The sequence below is a fragment of the Dama dama genome, chromosome 11 (assembly GCF_033118175.1).
Source record: "Dama dama isolate Ldn47 chromosome 11, ASM3311817v1, whole genome shotgun sequence".
Classification (NCBI taxonomy): domain Eukaryota; kingdom Metazoa; phylum Chordata; class Mammalia; order Artiodactyla; family Cervidae; genus Dama; species Dama dama.
In genome coordinates, this window is record NC_083691.1 from 38,350,700 (window position 1) to 38,374,237 (window position 23,538).

Here is a 23,538-nt window from a genome sequence, read left to right on the forward strand (position 1 = left end):
CTGTGAGCAGTGTGCAGGGAGGGCCCGGGAGGCACTGGGCCCCGGCCAGGCCGGGCTTAGGGGTCCAGATCTGCTGCAGAGAGGATGCCCCGGGACCCAGCGAACCAGCGGAGGGGCCCACTCCCACCAGCGCCGGCCCTGGGGCTCTCCACCCGCAAGGTCCGGCAGCTGGAGTCCGCTCCCTCCTTCTTCAAAGCCAGAGATTGGCTGGAGCCGTCTGAAGAGGAAGTGGCCACAGCATCTGACAAAAGGTGCTTCCTTTTTCCTGCGTGGGAGGCAATATCTGACAAGAGAGGGGAGAAAATAGTGCCTCTTGCTCTCAGGGTTCAGGGTGAGTCCCACGCAGCTGCAGAGCAGTCAGAAGCTGCCTGACTTCTTCCACAGAAGGAGTTGCTGTGTTCCCCAACCTCACTGTCTGGTTCTGCCCTGCCCCAGCTGCCCCCGAAAGCCCCTCACCCCTGACCTTACAGCCACCATGCAGGATGCGGGCACCTCCCAAATCCCTCTGCCCAGGGTCATCAAGTACTTTCTGTCCCCCTGCCCACTGGGCGTGTTCACAGCCCTTTCTGCTGGGCCAAGGGCCTCCCTGTGGCTGCCTTCCCATTGCCCTTTCGGCTGGGTTGCCCCTCCCGCGTGGCTGACAACATACAAGCATTTGAAGGGAACATGAGTCTGCCAACAGGACACAGAAGCAGAATTTGAATCCAGACCCTTCAACCCACTGCACTGTGTAGTTTCTTTTTGTTTTCACACAAGAGCTCTGCATGTCATCAGATTAGGTCCAGGTGACCACAGCTTGTCTCCATGGTAACGCCCACTGAGGATAACTCTCCTCTTCCCTCCTTTCCACAGCAATCGATCAGCCAACCTGGGGTCCCCCACAGGTCAGCATGTCGCGTCTCTGTTTCTGCCCTTCCTTCTTTCCCAGCTGGTTCAACAGTGCCCTTAAAACCACGTTGGAGGTCCCTGTCTCCTCAACCTTGTGCTGAGCGAACTCCATACCCATCAGTCTCCTGTGTCTGCAGTCTCCTCCTTGCTGGAGGAAGTCTCCATCTTATAATCCCTTTATCCAGCTTTTGTCAGTCCCCAGAACGTTCACAACGTAGCTGAACTAAGCCAATTCCTCTCTCAGCCCATCTCATCCCACCTGGTTAAAGACCAGTTTTTCCTTTCTTGGATCTTTCAGCCTGCATACATCAGGCAACTTCTCTGAGCCCGTTTCCTCACTTGTTAAACTAAGATCATCATAGCCCTTATTCTATGGAATTGCTGTGGAGATTAAATGAATTTATATATATATATAAATAAAAACCACTTTGCACACAGTCCCTCGTCCAAGGTGAACAAATGTCACTCATTATTTTTATCAACAGATGACTTTACTTCCTACTTTGAAGATGGAGATCACCGTTGAGGATCTCCTAAACTTCCCTGTTAGTTTCAAAATGTTGCTCCATCATCAAACCTTCCTTCTTCCTTCATTCCCACCTTCAGTGCATTGAAGCAACAACTTCTCTCATGGCTTTTGATTCCTTTTTCAAATCTTTTTCTAGACCTGTTGGTTTTTCATTCTGTATTTCTGTTCATGATATGCTTTCAAATACCAGAATTGTATACGGCATTACAGTCTTTCTTTCACTGACTCTAATTGGATCCAGAGTTATCACCCTATTATGTTTCATCCTGTATTGCTGTCTGAGATGGACTCTTCCCTAACTGGGCTTCCTTGACCCCATAAAGGGTCTGCGTTCCTGTCACATACTAGCATTCCCAAGGTGCAGCTTGCAGCACCATCCCTTGCCTCTCACCAGGGACTGGAGAGGTCAGCCTATGTTGTACACCAGGACATACGACATACTTAATTCAACCTTCTTTGCACAGCCATCATAAAAGTGCCCCATTGTCATAAAAAGTAACTTGACATTCTGATGACAATTCAGCAGCATGTTAGCAATGCATTTGCTTTATATCCATGTGTCCTGGCATGCCAGTTAAGGATTTTATCTTAGATCTTGCTCTCCCCTTTACTGCTGTCTTCAAGGTCTTCCATCTGTAACTCAAAGAACAGCCACTCTGGGGCTGATCACTTGTTCTAAGGCTGTTTCAATGATCTGAAGGAACCAGAGGAGGGTTTGGGTAGGAATACCATGGGGAGGAGGGAATTTGAAGAAGTGTCTCTCTAGGCCAGAGACTGTCACTTGGAAAGACTCATATTTATACTAGAAAGAGGGCACAAGTGGAAAGAATGGTTTGTATTCAGAATTTTGGAAGAAGACTGAAGAGTGAGGGATTCTGACAGATGCACAGGGATCTTCTCTCACCTCAACAGCCTCTGTGTAGCCCAGCTCAATGGAACTTATGTGATCATTCAGCTGAAGCAGCACCAGACTTGGGAGGGATGGCATCCCTCCTAGCAAGTGCTTAATGAGAAACCTTCATATGGCTTCTAGGGTGATGCCACCAAAGGCAGCCTGTGCAGGAGAGGAGGGAATCAGGTGGGTGCCATGTGATGGTTCTGAAGACTCCAGTCTCCCCAGACTCAGGCTACACCCCGCCCCCCAAGAGATCCACAGAAACTGTTAGAACTCCTCTAGGAGATAGGAGAAACCAGAAGACTCCAGAAGCACTGAAGAAGTAGGAGCAGGGGAGCAGGACCCAAAAAAACACTGGAGACTGAAGAGAACCAACTCAGTGAAGAAGAATTCAGATGCTGGGAAATTTTTCATGCTCTGTAGTGGTAAAAACTGTGAGAGTTGGACCATAAAGAAGGCTGAGCGCTAAAGAATTGATGCTTTCAAACTGTGGTGCTGGAGAAGACTCTTGAGAATCCCTTGAACTGCAAGGAGATCCAACCAGTCAATCCTAAAGGAAATCAACCCTGAATAATCATTGGAAGAACTGATTCGGAAGCTCTAACACTTAGGCCATGTGATGCAAAGAGCTGATTCATTGGAAAAGACCCTGATGCTGGGAAAGATTGAGGGCAGAAGGGAGAAGGGGGTGAAAGAGGATGAAATGATTGGATGGCATCATTAACTCAATGGACATGAGTTTGAGCTAACTGCGGAGATGGTGAAGGACACGGAAACCTGGTGTGCCGCAGTCCATGGGGTCACAAAGAGTCGGACACGACTGAGCGACTGAACAACAACAAAAGTGGCAAAAACAGCAGTAACAGAAACAAACATATGAAGCTCCGCACCTCCCCCTAGAAGCATCCATGCATTACAGAATGGCCTGGCAAAGGAGGAGTAGATATATGAATCTTACATCCTCAGACTTGGTTAAGAGGGGTCTTGATGTCCTGGTGACAAGTAGGTGACCACTTTGTCCGCACGTGTGGGATCTAGGCCTTGGCTGACCATCTGTTATATTTCAGAAATGATCCCATTCACCCATACGTCCATCAAATGTGATGTGACTTGGGGCACTGGGCCATGAGTACAGATGGTTCAGAACAAATTCCCACTGCTAGAATCAGGCCTGAACACTGGGGAGATGATAGCAAAGTTTCTGATGAGACAGTAAAGAAGCCGGGGCTCCTTCTGTCCCATATCAGAGCTGTCTCCCACCTCGGCCCACAGTAAGGCCCCTCAGCCAGCCTGCTTATCATGAGTCAAATACCAGAGAAGAAAGCCTGTTGGGCCCCAAGTTGGACTTGGTTTTGACTCCATTTCCTGATTTTTTCCTTTGAACAGTCTCTCTTCTCTGTGGGTGTGACTTGTTCCTGAATAAAGTAAACAAAGAAATCTGTTACTATTTATGGGGGCTGTTTCTCATAATGAAAATAATAAGTGTGATAAGCTTTGCTTGTAAGCCAGTGCATACTAGTGCATGCTCCTGGCCCTTTGGGCAGGAAGTCTGAGCTGGATTGTGGGCTGGAGAGGGGGTGGCAAGTGGCCAGTGAGGCAAGGTGGGCAGTTGGAAGGCAGTTGTTAAAAGTTTACAGAACACTCTAGGGATGTGGGAAACCCACCCTTACTCTCGTAGATAAAGAATAGGCCCCAAGACCTGCACTGTCCAATAATATAGTAACCACTTGCTATGACTGGCTATATACATCAAAATGAATTAAAATAAATTAAATTCAGTGCCTTGTTCACCCCAGCCACATCTCAAGTGCTCAGTAGCCCTTGAGGCTCATGGCTAGTAATAGACAACATAGAATATTTCTATCATCACAGAAAGTTCTATTGGTTGGCACTTCAAACATGAGATGAAACAGGCCATAAAAGTGGGAATATCATTTTATCAAATAGAGAAATCAAACTGGAGGGTCTAGAGAAGAAGTGGCTTCTGATGGCAGAGTTAGAAGTTCAGCCTTGATCTGAGAGGTTAGAGGGAGCCATCTCACCTAGCTGAGCAAGAGAGGTCTGTGATAAAATAGTCAAGTGATTTAATTGAACTGATTAGGCTGCACCCTAGTCTGCAGGTGAGGGAAGGCGAGATGAGACATAGAAAAAAAGACACAGAAGAAGTTCCACATTCTCAGTGATGAGGTTTCTGGAGTAGAAGTTAGCTGCTTTTTGCCCCAAATTGGAATGAGAAAAAATTAAAGGAGGAAGTTTAAACAGAGAAGTCAGCTGGGGAGGCATTATCACTTCCTTTCTTTATCTTCTCATCTTCTGACCTCTCTCCCTCCAGATAATCAATCACAAAATCTTCTAAGGTCTACTTCACAGATGTTTCTGCCAACTTCTCTCAACTCTGTATCAGTTTAGAGTCTATTTTAGAAGCTGTGAACATGTGAGTGAGATGGGAATAGTTCGGTCAAAGCCAGAACTCTCTGAAGATATTTTCTCAATATGTTGATCTGAGCAGTGCATTAGTCTGGGAACCTTGTTTAAATAAATTTGAAAAGGGAGTAGAATTTACATGGCCAGCCCCCAGACACCCTTTCCTGAGCTGTGGACTCATCTACTCAACTGCCCACATGTACCACCGTGAAGATCTCAAGGTCATGTGTTGCTAGTTGAACTTACCACTTCCTCCCCCATCTCCCACCCATTCTTTGGGCTTGTGCAACAGACACATTCAAACCTGCTTTTCTATGGTTTGTTGTGACCTCTTCCTAGTCAACCAGCCAATCCAAAAGGCTGCACCATTCCTACATCCTCACAATCAACAGCTTTCTTTCTCTCTGATCCCTCCTCTTTACCCCCACTGGTTTTTTGGGCCCGTTTATCCTCTCCCTGGATTTCTGCAATAGTTGCCTGACCTGTCTCCCTCCCACCAATCTCACCTCTAACCCACTGATGACATTGTTTATGACACAGTTCTTCTGAAACACAAGTCTAACCATGTTACTCTTTGACCTAGAAACCTTCAATGACCCTCCAACATCTTTATTCCAAAAGATGAAGGCTAAACTACCTACCATGGGATTCAGAATCCTTTGAGATTCTCCTGCTGTGTTTCCTGCTCTTCCTCCATACCCATCCTGAACTTTATCCATGACAATATTCTAGTCTCTCTGCTGGAATATTCTCCCATCCATCCTTAGCCACCTCCAGTTGGACCTCTTGGAATGTTCTTGTTCATCCTTTAAGACTTCTGGCCACACCTCCCACAAGAAGCCTTTTCAGCCCAGGCAGACTGAGTCAAGCCCTGGGCGCTGGTCCCTCTTAGCTGGGAATACATGTCCTTCAAAACAGTTACCATGCCTTCTGGTCCTTTTCTTATTCTGTCTTCACTCTCTACCTGAACTCTAAGAGGACAGGTGTCAGTCTATGTCTGCCTCTTAAAACATGGGCATTAAATGGAGGTCATAATTGTTTGCATTACTATCATAGTATAGATTTGATTATATATTAAATGAGAGAAAATACAGAAGTGATGAAAGGAAAGAGATGAATGAAGTAAGAGGGAAGGAGGAAAGGAAAAGGGGAAAACTAACTGGACAATGTACAATATTCTGGGTACAAATCCAGAGGTCTGAATTAGAATGATGTCAGGGGAACAGAGAGCATAGGAGAGGCAGTGGTGAGGTGGATCACTGGAGCCCCACACCTGGCTGAACAGAAGGTGGGTGTGAGGTTTGGGGTTTGAGTGGCTCAGGTGAGGGGACCTTCTCCATCCATTCATTCTATGCATATTGGCCAAGCACTTGGCACAAACTGGGAACAATGACTGGATCTGGGATCTAAGATCAGCCAGACACAACCCTGCCTCCAGATAGCGCATAGACCTCCGAGGCCCTTTTGTAGAAGCAGGGAAAGAAGCAGAGAGCATGGTTGGTGGGAATGGGCAAGAAGGTCCTGTTCTGGGTATGATGAAATATAAGGGTGGGCTGGTGATTGCAGCCATGAAATTAAAAGACACTTACTCTTTGGAAGGAAAGTTATGACCAACCATATTAAAAAGCAGAGACATTACTTTGTCAACAAAGGTGTATCTAGTCAAGGCTATGGTTTTTCCAGTAGTCATGTATAGATGTGAGAGTTGGACTATAAAGAAAGCTGAGCACCGAAGAATTGATGCTTTTGAACTGTGGTGTTGGAGAAGACTCTTGAGAGTTGCTTGGACTGCAAGGATATCCAATCAGTCCATCCTAAAGGAGATCAGTCCCGGGTGTTCATTGGAAGGACTGATATTGAAGCTGAAACTCCAATACTTTGGCCACCTGATGCAAAGAGCTGATTCATTAGAAAAGACCCTGATGCTGGGAAAGAATGAAGGCAGGAGGAGAAGGGGATGACAGAGGATGAGATGGTTGGATGGCATCCCCAACTCAATGGACATGGGTTTGGGTAGACTCCGGCAGTTGGTGATGGACAGGGAGGCCTGGCGTGCTGTGGTTCATGGGGTTGCAAAGAGTCGGACACGACTGAGAGACTGAACTGAACTGAACTGAGAGGTTTTGACTTCCCCAGAATTCTTGTTTTCACAGGTGAGGCCTGTGTGTTCAGAAAGAGGTTACTGGGGAAAAGAAGTGCAAGTGAAAGGCAGAATGTGAGAATCTCCTATCTGGAAAGTAACATAACAGATGTTCAGAAAAATTAAAGAAAAGGTTGAGCCCAGGGGATACTAGAATTGAGGGAAACATTTTTAAATCAGGGCACTGGAGATCAACTTAGATACAAGGCAGAAAGAGTTACTGTTTTCCTTCTCCTTACAGAGAGCTTGCACTAGGTGTAAGTGTGGAAGAAAGGAGGTACAGCACGAAAATCCACTCTCCCCAAGAGTTTGGCGATGGAGCAGGGGTTGCTGCCTGGAAGGGATGTGAAAGGAGAGGCTGTCATTCCATGCTAAGCAAAGATCCAGGGCCAGTATTGGCCCATCTCACACCCCTGGGCCAGGAGCTGTCCTGGAGGAGCGGATAGTACCCCTGGAGGGATGGATGTAGCGACTCACCAGGTAACAGCTTCATAAGAGGAGCACTGGCTAGGTTTCAGCCCTGATCACTTTCTGCCAAGACTCTTGACCGCACACTTACACAAACGTCTGTGTTCTGTTAGAGGACCCTTAAGGATACAAGTACTGTTCAAAAGCAAGAGGTCCTTTATAAAGAAGTGTTTGAGCTTCTGATTTCAGTATTCTCTTTCAGAAAAGCATATTTGGCTGCATAGGTGAGCAAAGGCCCCATGGCTTGGGAATAAATATCTCTTTTTTAATTTATGTTTTTATTGAAGCCTAGTTGAATTATAACGTTGTGTTAATTACCATTGTACAAAAAAGTGACTTACATATATGTCTGTGTGTTTGTGTTAGTCACTCAGTCATGTCTGACTCTTTGTGACTCGATGGACAGTAACTGCCAGGCTCCTCTGTCCATGGAATTCTCCAAGAAGAATACTGGAGTGGGTTGCCATTCCCTTCTCCAGGGGATCTTCCTGACCCAGGAACTGAGCCTGGTCTCCTGCATTGCAGGCAGATTCTTTATCAACTGAGCCACCAGCGACTCATGTGTCCACATTCCTTTTCATGTTCTTTCCTTTTTCTTTATGGTTTATAACAGGATATTAGATATAGTTCCCTGTGCTATACAGTAGGACCTTATTCCTATATTTAATAGTTTTCATCTATTAACCCCAAACTCCCAGTCCATCCATCTCCTTCCCCCACTATCCCCTTGGCAATCACAAGTGTGTTCTCTATGTCTGTGAGTCTGCTCCTATTTTGTAGATGGTTTCATTTATGCCATATTTTAGATCCCACATATAAGTGATATCATATGTTATTTGTCTTTCTCTTTCTGACTTACTTCACTTAGTATGATAACCTTTAGTTGCATCCATGTTGCTTCAAATTGTATTATTTTCATTCCTTTTTATGGCTCAGTAGTAAGGAATAATTATCTTTGTGCTTTTTATTGCATGTCTGCAGGTGCTAGAGCTATGAAGCAGTTCTTGAGACAAGGACCGTGTCTTATACATGAAGGAGCACCCTCACTGTGTCTGACTCAGAAAAGTTAATTGGAAGGAACAAAGAGAGAGGAAGAAAGTGTGTGTGTGTGTGTGTGTGTGTGTGTATTAGGAGAAAAGAAAATACTGTTGAATAAGGTTCAGCAGGTAAAGAATCCACCTACAATGCAGGAGACACAGGAAGCAGGGGTTTGATCCCTGGGTCCAGAAGATCCCCAGGGGAGGAAAGAGCAACCCATCCCAGTATTCTTGCCTGAAAAAAATCTCATGGACTGTGGAGCCTGGCGGGCTACAGTTGAAAGAGTCGCAATGAGTCAGACAGGACTGAGCGATTAAACCCCCACACAGGCAGAAGATTCTGTGATAGGATATGTTCTCTTTAACAAAGAAACTCATATCCTTTAAATTAACCAACTGGAAAAATTTCTTGGGCATTTCCTATGTGCAGAGCATGGTGCAAGGTAATGTGCAGAGTTTAAAACATGGAGGAAACCCTCTAAATTAGTGAACTCGAGACTTATGAGGCTTCAAACATTTGCTGTGCAGCCTGGCGCACAAAAATGCCTTCTGCTACACCCTGATGTCTATAGTTGACTCCACTCTGACCTAGTTGTTGGTGGACCAGAGCCCTCTCATATTCCTCTTGTATAAAAAAGGGGATTCATTATCGATCACAAACCACAAAGTATGAAAAGACAGAAGTTCAGGCGTGAGAAAGTATGTTCCCAGGAACAGGGATTTTTATAAGTTTTTTTTCACCAATCTAACCACACTTCCTAGAAAAGCATTTGGTCAACTAAAGGTCCTCAGTAAATATTTCTTGAGTGAATAAAATAAATATTTTAGTGAGAAATGTAAGTCATCACCAGACGTTGTATATTTTTGCAACCAATGTTGGCTGATCTACATATTTGAGGGATTTCTAGATATGTTCACTTGTGCCCACGCAAGCAGAGCAGCCAGGGAAGATGGAATCCCTGATATGAAAGATCCACACAAACAGTGCTCTGTTTAGTGAGGTCTTAGCTGTGCCAGCCACCGAGCAAGCACACTCTCAGGGTCAATTCCAGTGTGGTTGAATGCTCACCCTGTGTCTTCACGGAAAGCTCTATATTTTACAGACCAGGAACCAGAGCTCAGAGAAATGAAGTGACTGGCCCAGGTACACAGCAAGAAATCTAATTTCAAAGCCCCAAATCCATCCCTAGGCACACAGTCCATAGAGGCACATGTGCTGTGTGCTAAGTTGTTTCTGTCGTGTCTGACTCTTTGCAACCCCATGGACTGTAGCCCGCCAGGCTCCTCTGTCCATGCGATTTCCCAGGCAAGAATACTGGAGTGGGTTGCCATTTCCTTCTCCAGGGGATCTTCCTGACCCAGGGATTGAGCCTGCGTCTCTTAAGTCTCCAGCATCGACAGGTAGGTTCTCTACCACTAGCACCACCTAAGAGCCCACAGGGAGGCACATATTCTAGTGGTAAAGAGAGACACTGGGAATTGTGTAAAAATTCACAGAGCTAGACAGTCAGAGGGAAGTGAAGAGGAGACTGTTCCCCGCCCATCGTGGGAGACACCTGCCTCGGCCTCCACCCATTTTGCTGCAATGTTATGTGTAAACCACTCTGTGCGGCTTTTTCCATCCAACATAAGCTCTGCAGGGCTCAGCAGGCCTGATGAAAGAGCGATGGGGAAGAGCAGCACTGAAACTGCCACCCAGCACCAAGGCGGTGCTGACACCCCGACAGGAAAATGGACATATTAGGCAGTCCTGCTGCGTCTCACGGGCTCTCTGCACAAGCTCCTTTGAGGAGACCTGAGCAGAGCCCAGGGGGGCTGAGACCTGGGAGGTAAGAACTTGGAACCAACCCCAGGGGCCCCAGCACTCAGCCCACAGGGCAGCTCACAGCGGATCCCCCACGTGGCTGAGGGGCAACCCCAGGAGCCACGGGAAACAGTAGCCCCTCATGGCTGCCTCCCTGGAGATGGTCACTAGGGGTTATTACAACCACTGCTTAGACCCTCTATATACCCTGCACGCACCCCACACACTCATATACACCACACACATTCACACCCCCCTGCACACCCCCACACACTCACAGTCACCCCCTGCACACTCATATATAGCCACACACATTTGTGCACACACCCCTCAACACACACCCACACACTCACACCCACCCCTTCCACACTCATACATAGCCACACACATTTGTGCATGCACACACACACACACTTACACCCACCCACACACTTACACCCACCCACACACATATACTCCCCTCACTCACACCTAAACTCACACATCCATCCACATTCACACACAGTCACATACCCACCCACACACTATCCACCCCACCACACACACAGACCCTCAGCTATCCAGTTAACAGACTGTGGGAAGACAGCTTTACTAGAAAAAAAATGAAGTCTTTTAACTTCAGAACCTCCAGGCCCACTTTTTCTCCCCCTCTTCTCTTTTCCTTCTCCAAGTCAAACTTACCTCTATTTTGAAACACCCACTATTCAGGGAGGTGGGGAACTTTAAAAATCTTTCCACTTTCAAAACCTGGCATTTAGACTTTAGAATACATTTATCCTGTGATTACTCTCCTGGAATTTTGTCATAAGTTCTCAGTCTCATTTTTAACTTTGGCTTGAAAAATCTTTGCTCCACCCCCACCCCTGCAAAAGATAATGAGATGTAAGACCGAGGACAGCTCTGTGCACCCAGAATGAAGTCACATGGGCCTACCCAGGACACTGGCCTTGAGACAAACAAGATAGAATTCAAAGAAATATCTAAAGTTGTTCCTTGAATACCTGCCTCCAGACCTAGGAACTGAGCAGGTTTAATGCTCCCGTGTTCTGTAGCTCAGAGACATTCATTGTTTGACAAGTGAGCCTTTCAATCTAAAAAAGCAAACTGTGCCTTGCAAAGGGGCTTAGCACACACAGCTACATCTTTTGTAGGAAAAAGTAAGAATGTGGTCTCCGTAGGTTACAAAGAAGAGAGCCAGGGTCTTTAGGCTTTCAAGGTCTACACTTTGAATTCACCCAACCTAGGCTGCCTCTCCAGGGCCACCCCTCTGGCGTTCACATTCTGGAACTTGTGTGTCTCTTGGGAATGCACAGAGCTGTCGCCTCTTGTGGGTGTGTGTCTCCATCCGTTGCAACAGTTCACTGGCCCCTTCGGCCGATCTTTGCATAACAGGAAGCCAAGCATAAAAACAAGAAGCGCACAGAATTGTGAGCGCTTCCGAATAAACACTGCTCAAGGCTGCCTCTTCCTCAGCTCATGGTGAAGAGGAGATTTGGCAACCGAGTGGCACATGCACCCTGGAGTACGCACTGTGGCCCCTTCACTGTATCCAAGCTACCTGGCTCCCCAGACAGGAACGGAAGGAAGCACTCTGCATCACTGAGACCGGTGGGACATTAGCACAGTCAGATGTACTCATTAGTATTGACCCTTCCACTGTCGAAGTCAGTCATGTGTTCTAGGCAAGGGGTTCTGCTTAGTCATTGGCATTCATAAATAAGTAGTGCATTAGAATGCTTGAACTATTTGCATTTTATAAGCCCAAATAAATTCTGTGGCTCCAGTAACTCACAGTAGGGACCCAGCCAGGGCCATGCCCTAGGGCTGGCCCTGATAATGCTACAAGCCATTAACTAGCCTACAGATGTCACTCCAGTCTGTTTCTAGGGGCCCTCTATGGTCCTTGGGAATAGTGACTTTTAACATTACAGTTCTATTGAGAGGGTTAACAATGAACAGTTCTTGCAGTGGGATGGGCCTCGCTTACAAGACATAATATGTTTCTCTTACTGTTGTTGTTCAGTCATTAAGTCATGCCCAACTCTTCAAGACCCCCATGGATTGCAACATACTAGGCTTCCCTATCCTTCACAATCTCCCAGAGCTTGCTCAAATTCATACCCATTCAGTCAGTGATACCATCCAAATATCTCGTCCTTTGTCACCCCTTCTCCTGCCCTCAATCTTTCCCAGTATCAGGGTCTTTTCCAATGAGTCGGCTCTTCTCATACTGTACAATCTGATAAAAAGATTCTATTTAAAAATGGAGGCAATTAGATTATGGATGGAGGACAAAGGATATTCATAAATTATTAATTAGTTTCATAGATGTAACCAGGCATATGGTTAGGAAATTAAGCGTCCATATTTTCAAAGGTGTATACTTAAGTAAGAGAAATAAAGTTACATGGTGTCTGGGATTGGCTTTAAAACATCTCAACAAAAAAAAGAAAAAGAAAGAAAGTATTAGAGCAAATGTGATAAAATCTTGATAATTCTGAATTTCAGTAATGGATATACAAGGTAGGGGTCATTAATCTTATTCTGTATTTTGGTATTTGAAACATATGTATAATTTAAAAAAAAAAAAGACTCCAGATTCACTAGTCTTTGAAAATAAATTCTTTTAAGCTTAATTTTTTTCACACATCAGCTGTTGCCCTGAACTTCAACTTGTTGGTTTTCCCAGGCCTGCATTTCCAGACCTGTTAGTCATTCCTCTGAGCGTTGTGGAATGATGTTAGACAGATGTTCTACCACACACGTACGCATTCCCCTCCGGACGGAGTCTGCCCCTCCATTTCCCAGCTCTGTCACTTTATCAGTTAATGAAGGGGAAGAACCCAGGAACCCCTGACGCTTTCAATTTAGGATGATATTTCCTGTAAAGTCGGCTTTTACTCAAACTGTTAGTGGTGGTGATGGTCTGTGTGTGCACATGTACGTACACACACACACACACACACACACACACACACACACATAATTCCCCAGGGTCGCAGAAGAAGCTTTAAAAGCAGCTGTTGCAAGGCAGGCAAAGAGGCTTCGTCTTCCTTCTGACTGGAAGTAACGTCCGGGACGTCGGACGCCTAGTTCAAGATCAATGGAAAGAATGGAGTGACTGATTATCAGCGTTTACAATGACAAAAATTGGGGAAAGTGCTAGTCCATAGGCTACTGAAACCGGTAACTTGTTTACACTTGATGATGGTGACCCCAGCATGCAGCGGACAAGCCGGCAGGTGGTCAGCCTAGAGCAGTGGAGGGCCATCTCATTGGGCATCAAGAGATCGAAGCTCAAGTTCCAGCTCAGACACAACCAGCTGTGTAATTCTCTGGGCCTTTCTGAGTCTTCATTTCCTCCTTTGTGAAATAAAAGAATGAGAATAAACACCTTGAATGCTTTTCCAACTCTAAATTAAAAACAATTTTTTTCAACTCTAAATTTTTCTGATTGGCCTATTAAACATCTTTCAGCCAACTACTTTGTGCTGTAATTCTGCTTTTCAGATGCAACATGTCTTAACAATTTGCCAACCCAGTCAAGACTGCATACCAAAACTATAGGTCTCTAGCAATGATTTATGTAATTGATTAAGAAAAATGAATGTGGAAAAAGACATACTCTGGTGATGTTAATCAAACCAGATGATTTGGCACGCTCTAGTTACAGTGCTAATTTCCATAGAAGGCTAAAGAAGATTCCCCTGAGAAGTCCCAGTAATAATACAGGGTAGGAAGCATAAAGACAAAAGCCACTGTAACTATTCCTCAAGGACTGACAGTTAAACAGGCTCCATGATCAATTTATTCTGGGGTGATACCTTAGCTCCCAGATATTATGGACCCATCATCTTTCTGGATGCATCTCTCCAACTTTAAACCATGCTTTCCATATCAACATCTGCAGACACATCCACGCCTTTTTGACCAAGAAGCCGTCTACTAATTTAGTTAAGCAGATAATAATATAAGTATCTTAAATTTGTTTCCAAAGATACTCACTGCAGCATTATTGTTTAAAAAATGTAAATATTAAATGTTCAACAACATGGAATCATTTGAATGAAGTATGGTGTGCCCATAAAATAAAATGTTATGCATTAAAGTTAATGCTTCCTTGGGTTATAATGATGTGAAAACATTGAATTTATATATTGATAGCTAGGTTATATATTGATAGTAGGTTATCTACTTACTCCAAAATAGTATACGACTTCATTTTGTTAAATACACACACATAGACATTATAGTGCAGGAAATTCATAAATATGTGTGTGATATAGCACAGAAAAACATAATGCAATATTCACACCACACTGGTGTAGGGTTATAGGTTATTTTGCTGGTAGGTGGAATTTTGGGTAATTTTTATGTCTTCTACCTGCTGTCATTTTTTCATAAAGAAAACAAGAGCTACTTGTAAAATTTCTGTGTCGGCTTTTTCTTCAGTGATCTATATATAGGCTATCTCCCAATTTAAAAGTTCTAAAACTTTGTGAGTCAAAAAAGAACTGACTGAAACTTTAGAATAATTCATTATTATTAATAAATAAACAAGATTGGCCATGTGTTGGAAAAAAAAAAAAGAACTGAATGAGAGGAATCTGTCCCAATGTTAGAAAAATTTCCATAATCTAAACCAAAGTGAATTCCAGAAGTTTTCAAATAAAGCATTTCAGACACTAGTATGTTATCTTGGGCAATTCCCCCTTCCCTGCCTGTTGGTACTATTTGCCAGCAGGATACAATATATAAATGTCCTACACAGGAGGTACAGGACATTTTGCTTATTATTATCATCATTAAGCAGGCTTCCCAGTTATGCTAGTGGTGCTAGTGATAAAGAATCTGCCTGCCAATGCAGGCAGAAGAGGCGTGGGTTCAGTCGCTGGGTTGGGAAGATCCCCTGGAGGAAGACATGGCAAACCTCTCCAATATTCTTGCCTGGAAAGTTCCATGGGCAGAGGAGCCTAGTGGGCTACAGTTCATGGGGCCCCAAAGCATCGGACAACTGAGCATCTGAGTGCGCGCACACACACTCACACACAGCATTGTCATTAATAAGAATAATTTCTGCACATCTTGGTTTCTACATATTTTAAATGAAGTGGTTGAGCAGGATTCTTGCTAAGGTTCTCCTCAGCCCCCAAATTCTTCTGCTCTCTGTATCCAAGCAGTTTCTACTAATACAATATGCATACAGAGTAGAGAATTAGAGAAAAGGAGAGCAGAGCAGACTCATTATTTAGGAAAGAAAATAAGAGAGGAAGCACTCAGGGAGGAAGGGACATCAGTATAGTTTGGAGCCGTCAGCCAAGACATCACAGAAACCATAGAACCTGAACAAGTTCTTTGGGACTAAGAAGGGCAGGGCTTGGGGAAACAGAAGAGGCAACCTGAGGGATCCCAGGAAGGAAGGATCCCCTGGAATACTGGATGGTTTGACCCTACGGTATAACAGCCCCATTTCCAAATTTCCATCGAAACGACCAAAGAATGACTTCAGTAATAAGGGGATGTGTGAAATGAAAGTAAAACTAAAGAAGGAACAGTGTCAGCTACTGGTGGTGAGGAGGATTTCTGTGACCTGGAGGCTGAGCAGGACTAAACTGAGAGAAGAGTTGAACAACCCACAGTTCAGTGTCTGTGGAGGAGCAGTTGTCCACGAGATGGGGATGGTCCCCCAAAGAAACTGCCCACCTCCTCGAACAGAACAGCAGCACTGGAGAGGGGAGCAGAAGGAGACCCCCAGAGCAGGGAGGCCTGGCTGGGCAGGCTATGCCATCTCCAGCTTACACCAGTCCTGCCAGAAAAGCAAAGGAGGTCCTGTCTTGCAGATGCCTAACCTGGGCCACTGAACCAGTGAGAGCAGGGGAAATTTTTTCAGCTAACCTGGGGCAGCCCCAAAGAGGAAAAAAAAAATTGCCCATGAACAAAGCTGCACTTCCTAAACTGAATGCTTCTTTAAAAGTTACAGGTAAGCTTTACCATGCTCGCCAGCAATTCCACTTCTAGGAATCTACTCACGAGAAGTGAAAGCACATGTCCACAGATTCCTTGCATGCAAGTGTTTCCAGTAGTATTATTCATAATGGTCAAACTGGAAATGATCCATAATCCATCAGCTGCTGGAGGGATGAACACAAAGCTGTGGCTGTGCAATGCATCACTGCCCCACAAATAAAAAGGAATGGAGAACTGATACATGTTGCTACATGGTGACCCTCAAGAGCCTATGCTAAGTGAAAGATGCTGAATGCAAAAGATAGCATACTGCAAATCCATGTAAGAAATCTCCAGAAAAGGCAACATTATAGGGACAGAAAGCAGGTGAGCAGTTGCCTGGAGCTGAGAGTGGAAGTAGAGATTGAATGTGCATGGGCAAGAGGGGACTTTCTGGAAAGATGAAATTGTTCTAAAACTGAGTTGTGGTTTATTATCGTACAAGGAACAATTCCTAACTCATGTTATAGTGAAAGTCTCTCAGTCGTGTCTGACTCTTTGTGACCCCATGGACTATAGAGTCCATGGAATTCTCCAGGCCAGAATACTGGAGTGGGTAGCCTTTCCCTTCTCCAGGGGATCTTCCCAACCCAGGGATCGAACCCAGGTCTCCCGCATTGCAGGCAGATTCTTTACCAGCTGAGCCACAAGGGAAGCCCAAGAATTCTGGAGTGGGTAGCTCCACTCCATTTTATGGTGGAATTTTATAACTCCATTGTATAACTCATTTATAAAGGCTTGGAGAATTCCATGGACTATGTAGTCCATGGGGTCGCAAAGAGTCGGACACAACTGAGTGACCTTCACTTCACCATTTAAAATAGATCATTAAACTCCACAAATTAAGTGATTTGCCTGTTTTCCCACTTAAGTAGCCCAAGTGTCTAGAATTCTCCAAGAATGCAAATATTTCATTATTAAGAAAATTACACAATGGTTTATTACAGCAATAAGTAAAAGAATTGAAAAGCCATGTGTTTTTTTAAAATATTTTGAATTTACAGTTGATAAATTAACAATATCGATTGGTATTACAAAATTAATTGTCAAGAATAGAATACATTCTTAGTTGGTAAGAAAGGTCTATCTCAAACCAGAGACAGGGAGCTGAAAGGATACTCTACATTGCCTAAAATTCAACTACTGAAAATTGAAAACATCTTCAAGAAAACTTCAAGAAAGAAGTTCTTAGGAGCAAGGCCAAGTGTTTGGTGTTTAGCTGTGTAAGGAAAAGTGATGAAGGTGAGAGTTGCAAAGAAACAGAAGACGACACAGCAGAAAATTTCTGACGCTTCTCCTGGGTCATATAATCGAGGGCTGTGGAATATGTGAACATTTCCATTGCCATGACATTTTACAGTTCCATTAAACATTTTTTTGAGGATTGACAGAAGAAATTGCTCTAAAGTCCATGAAACATAATCCAATAGAAAAAAAAAAATTAATGTCAAGGTCTCACATAGAGCTAATGATGTGGGAAATCATTGAGATTTTACTTTTTTTGTGAAATAATATTCTTTACCAGCATTTCTACCCATTTCAGGCTATGTATCACAGTATTTGAGTGAGGCTTTGCAGAAGACAGAATTTCCCCTGTGACTCTGCTGCAGACATCCTACAGTTGTGTTTCCTCTTCAAAGCTGTCAAACGTTATCAGCTGTCTGAAAAAAAAAATGCTCAAGGGGGTTTCCCTATTATCACTCAAGGTCCTCACAAAAATGTTAGGATTTTTTTCTGAAAGCATCTGCCTGACGTGTGGGCTTCCTTGACAGGCAGACACAGACCTTTCCCTTGATCGCTCTCTGTGGTTGCCCAGCCCCCCACCGCCACCTTGATGGTCCTCCCAGCCTCTACACTACATCTTTTGTTGTCCATAGAAGATCTAGAAGAACATCACTTTTCTTTCTTCCTCCATTATACATTCGTTTGCTTTTAGCCGATGGCCATTGGAAGACAGACTAAGCCTTGAAGCTGTGGGTGCACAAGCTGAAGAAGCAGGAAGCCCAGATGGATAAACAGGAAGCAGAAGACAGGGAACCACACATGGGTGACTTGGTGACTGGTACCATGACACGCAAGATTTGTTCCCAGTTCCAGGTCCCTCAGGTCTGGCCCATCTTACAGCATAAAAGGTAAAAAATCACTTAGGTTTGCATGAGGTTTTGTTAAAAGGGAATGATTTCATTCAACTCAAGGTATGCACTAAATAAAGATAAAATAACTGACATGTTTTATAATGAACTTCCATGGGGTTCAATCAGAAAAGAATCAGGAAACATCTTAATGTGGAATTTTAAACATGGAAGAAAAGATTTATTCATGTGCTCAAGAATGGATCACACTTTTTTTCTCCTTCAATTCCTTAACTCCACCCTTCCCCTCTCTCCTTCACTTTTCTGGCATTTCCTTAGTTTGTATCAGCTGTGAAATGGGAGGACTTCAAATCTTACCTAAGACAGCGAGAGGAAGCCGTACCCAGACTTAAAAATAGTCCCCCAAAACATCTGGTCCTTTGAATATATGGAAAGATATTTCAAAATACAAATAGACAAACATAGCCGATTAATTCACTTGAACATTAAATCCCATTGACATATAGTGTGAGCTTTGTTACACAAGGGATGGATGTATTTGCAGGGACAAGATTCCAGAATGCCATTTTTACTTGCATAATTTTGAGAAAGAGGCTTCACAATGACATTCTGGACTGTTTGGCTGTTAAAAACAGCACTGACCATTCCAATCTCCAACACTTTCCTCTGCATGATAAAAAATACTTTGGAAAACGTGACTTCTGTGATCGTTGGGAGGAGGCCTGGAAAGGGAGGGCTGAGGTTTCAGAGTGACACAGGAAATTTGTGCTTGTAATGCTTAAGTGTGTGGGTGTGTTCATGTGGGCAGTGCTGGAGAGGAAGCATGAAAGAAAATGTTTGCAAACCATTGCAGGCAGGAGCTGAATGAGAGATTCAAAGAGTCTATAACATTTACAAAACATATTTGATATCCGTGGAGTATCCTGGGTCAGAGTTAGCAGAAACTACTCCTGCCACCAAAAGCATAGTCTAGAAGACTTTCTCTAGAAGAGAAAAAATTGATGGTGGCTTCTGTCAAAATTAAAGCCTTTTGCTCTTTGAAAGGCACTAAGGGAATGAAAAGCAAGCCACAGATTGGGGGGGAAATGTTTGCCAATCACATATCTGACAAAGCTAGTGTACCCAGAATACATACAGAATTCTTAAAACTCAGCTATAAGTAAATAAACAAACCCGTTTTTTAAATGAGTACAATACTGAACAGATAATTCACTAGATGAAAAGATGCCAAACATCATCAACCATTAGGAAAACAAAGTAAAACCACCACCTTTACGATATTAGAATGACTGAAATAAAATTTCGAAACACACAGTATGGACTGGTAATGATGAGAAGCAACTGGAACTTTAAAACCTGGCTGGTGGGAGTACAAAATGGTTCAGCTACTTTGGAAAAAAATTTGGTGGTTTCTTACAAAGCTAAACACACACTTACAATATGACCCAGCAGTCTCACTACTCAAAATTTACCCAAGAGAAATGAGACATTATATTTATACCAAACCTGTAAGCACCATATTTATAGCAGGTGATTCATAACCTCCAAAAATTGGAAGCAATTCCAGTGTCTTTGAACTGACAAGTGGCTACATCTATATGATGGAATAATATCCAGCAATAAAAAGGAAACAACTATTGATAGAAGTAGGAACATGGATGGACCTCAAACACATTCTGTTGTGTAAAAGAGATTGGACTCCAGACGGGCTACATCCTGTACAATTGCATTTATACAGCATTTAGGACAAAGAAAAACTATAGGGACAGAGAACAGATGAGGGGATGCCCAGGGTTGGCCAAGAAGGGTTGATTCAAAAGAGATGGTGCTGGACCTGTCTGTATCTTGACTGTGATGGTTATCACATGACTCTAGGCACTTTCCAAAATGCATACAACTGCAGACCAAAGTAAATATGTTTCACTAGATGTGAATTTCAAAATAATTCTTTCATCCACTCTCATTTGTTATGTTTGTTACACAGAACCACCTGACATTCTCACTTCCTCCTGACCTTCAAAAGTTTCCATAGCTAATATAAGTTCTGAATGGAAAAAAAAGTGACTCCTAGCATCCCATAGTGACTTGGGTGAGGTGAGTGACCTCAAAAAACAAGGGAATGTCAGGAAGACCAAAATATTAAGCCAAATCTCCCCAGATGATAAGGGAGCAGGATCACAGGAAAGGTGGATGGTAGCCCCGCAAAGGCTGGTCTACCTCATGGCCCACCATCCCCAGCACCAAGCCTACACCCTAGGAAGAAAGTCTGACCATGACCCTCACCCAGATGACTCCTTTTGGTGTCCCAGGCTATTTCCTCACCTCAACACCACTTCTTCGTTCCAGTGTTACCATGTTGCAGTACCAGGGAGAGCACAATGATCGGCAAGTTGGTGGGGTGAGAGACCCCTAAAAGGAGTTCTCTGGTGGCAAGTAGGAGAAATCCCACTGGACAGTGTTTCTGAGACCTGATTTTCCAGGCCTGGTTTTGCTGCTAACTTACTGTGCTCTTATTTGAGCAGTTTACGGAATTTATTCATGTTTTATCATTGTCTTACCAGAATTTTTTTTTTTTTTTTGCTGCAAAAAACGGACTCTGAATCAAGCTGGCTAACATAGATAGATAATAGATGGATAGATAGACACATGTGTACATACATACATATATACACACATACACACATACATGAACTGCCAGGAGCCATTATGGGAGGTCCCGCCCGTGACAAGGTCATGAAGAAAATACCGGGCAGGCAAGGCCATCCGGGACCCCATCCATGATGAGGTCATGAAGAAAATACCTGACAGGCAAGGCCGTCTAGGATAAGGGACCCTCCAGGTTGGCCTCGGCCTCTACCCCACCCTGTATCCTCCCCCCTTTCCTGCTGTTGTTCTTATTTGCCCTGCTGCAGATTCTTGTGTTGCCTGCCGAGAGCTCTCCTGCTCCTCTTTCACTGAATAAAGACCAACTTAAAACCCTAATTAATAAATCTCCTGGATGCTGGTACCCTATGAAGGGGCCAGGGATGAAGGAAATGCTTCAATTCAAACCCTTTTGCTGGCATTCTGGCTTGTGTGATAAATATGTGCTCTCATTGCAAAAAACGCTCTTGGTTGTTCTAAACATCCTAAGCACAGTACGCTAACTATTAAGAAACTATTAAGCATAGGCCCCTCCGCAGGGTGAGGAAAGCTCCACAAATATGATAGCCACGAATGTGCCTAATAGAAAATAGTTTAGATAGAGATTAGCTGGCGACTTCTTGCAGGTAGTTAACTTTTAGACTAACAGCCTGTTTTGTGCCATATCTGCTGTTTCTGCAGTCCTTCGCACTTCTGTTCTGTAAAAATGTAATCCTATCTAGTTCCCATAGAGATGAGCTTATTAGAAAGAAAATAGATTAATTATAAGAAAAACAGGGTCGGCTACTGAAGTTGCTTAAGTCACATCAGGTGCAAGCCATAAAATGTTAGCAGGCCTGAAGGCCAAATGATAAGAAAGACTCTTGTGAACGAAAAAGTATGTGGGTGACATCCTGATTCTGTTGAAGGTCAAGTTGCTGTAATGTTTTGAGATGACCTGTGTGTAAGCAATATGCACTTCCCCAAAAGATGTTGTTAAGGGTATAAAGGGGCCATGCAAAAATAAACTTCAGACTCAGCCCCGAGCTTTGTCTCACTCTCTCTCTCATTCGCCGACGCGGTTCATCCTGAGGGTTCCCCTGGATCCTGTTGGGGCTGGACCCCGGCAATGAACCAATAGCTAGATCGATCAGTCGTTTTTAATGGGGGATGCTCTTACCCCTGTGGGATATTTGGCAATGTCCAGAGATATTTTGTTTGTCACAGCTTGGAGGGTTGCTATTGCCATGAGGTGGAGAAGTCCAGGGATGCTGGCAAATACCCCACAGTGTTAAGGGCAGCCCTCCCAGGAAACAGATGTCTAGACCAAAATGGGCCAGTGCTGAGGTTGACAAACCCTGATATAAAGATAGACACACACATACATATATATACATAATGTATGTATGTGCATGTGTGCATAATCTTTTTAAAGATAGCATATTATTTTAAAAAACTAAGGCAATTTGGGGAAAAGACCATGTCTCAGGATGATTAGAAATTAAGAAATATTTTGCAAGTTTTGAGCTCTTAGAGTTCAAGGGCCTTCCTCTCAGCGCCCTACAATTTGCAGGGCTTTGTTGCAAATGCCCGTTCTCTGTGAACCTCAGGCTGAGAGAGAACAAGCTAGATGCAGCTTGAGTCAGCTCTGTCCAAGGGAAGACCTGCAAAGGCTGAGCCTGTGGCCACCCATGGAGATGGGTTAGAAGCCAAGAGGGGGAGCTGGGAATACATCCCCCAAGACGTTATTGAACGTATCTGTAAAGTGATGACAAGGCCACCTACCTGCTAGAAGCCTACCATTAAATAAATGACCGTGGTTCTCAAGTCCCTTGGAAGTAGAAGCAGTAGGTGTCTCCTTGAAATGGTATTCATAACCTTTCTTTTTTCGCCCTTTTTCATCTTGAAGAACAGTTTGCATTTTTTTATGCTACTATACAACAAATGGAACCATAACTTATGTTCCCCAGTTTGCATAACTGATTCCACGAACATTTATAGGTTTTGCTTGCTTATGTCAGTCCCAAGTTTTACTCTCTTGGCGCTATCAGGACATGAAGGGTAATTTTGCACCTGAACTTTACGGTTTAAGGACGAAGTGAGTGTACAGAAAGTAGTCAACCCCTGCCCCACACAGTAAGTGGGGCCAAAATCAGTCATCTGCAGCACAAGACCACATTATTTGGAAGCTAATGAAATGGCAGGGTGGCCTTGAACGGGCTCAGTTGCCCAAGGGAGCTCCAGATGTCTGGCTGAGCCAACAGACCCGCCCCAGCTGCAGCTGAGCGTGCTGCCGTCTGGTGGCCACAGTCCACTTCCGCTTGCACATCCGTGACCGGGATGTGGTCCAGGATGCCAGGACCTGCCCGTCAGCAACAAGAAGCAGTTCGAGGAGCTTCCCAGTGAGTTGTCACCCTCAAATTGCCCCAGGCCAGGAACACTGTGGGGCCGGGAAAGGCTGTGAACTGGGGAACCGTGTGGCATTTTCCCACCACTCAGCCTTCTCTCCTTTCACTCTCTACACACGACACCCAGAAAATACCCTTGGACAAGACAGAGGACGGACCCATGTGCCCACTACATTGTGTTTAATTATCACAAGGTTCCTTAGTGAGGGATTTTTTTTTTTTTT

General features: G+C 44.1%; 1 protein-coding gene and 1 long non-coding RNA gene across 5 annotated transcripts in view; both read right to left on the minus strand.

The window, feature by feature from the left end:
• The window catches only part of ARHGAP25 (Rho GTPase activating protein 25), an 89,441-nt gene that overhangs the window by 48,034 nt on the left and 17,869 nt on the right, over window positions 1–23,538 (minus strand). The window lies entirely within an intron of this gene.
• On the minus strand, window positions 12,785–22,759 carry LOC133064719 (uncharacterized). Of its 2 annotated transcripts, none has more exons than XR_009694695.1 (2): window positions 22,692–22,759; window positions 12,785–13,548 (listed from the first exon to the last, which is right to left on the minus strand). It is a non-coding gene; the product is annotated as an uncharacterized LOC133064719 (long non-coding RNA). The 2 variants fall into 2 exon arrangements; XR_009694694.1 differs by lacking the exon at window positions 22,692–22,759 and adding an exon at window positions 16,216–16,340.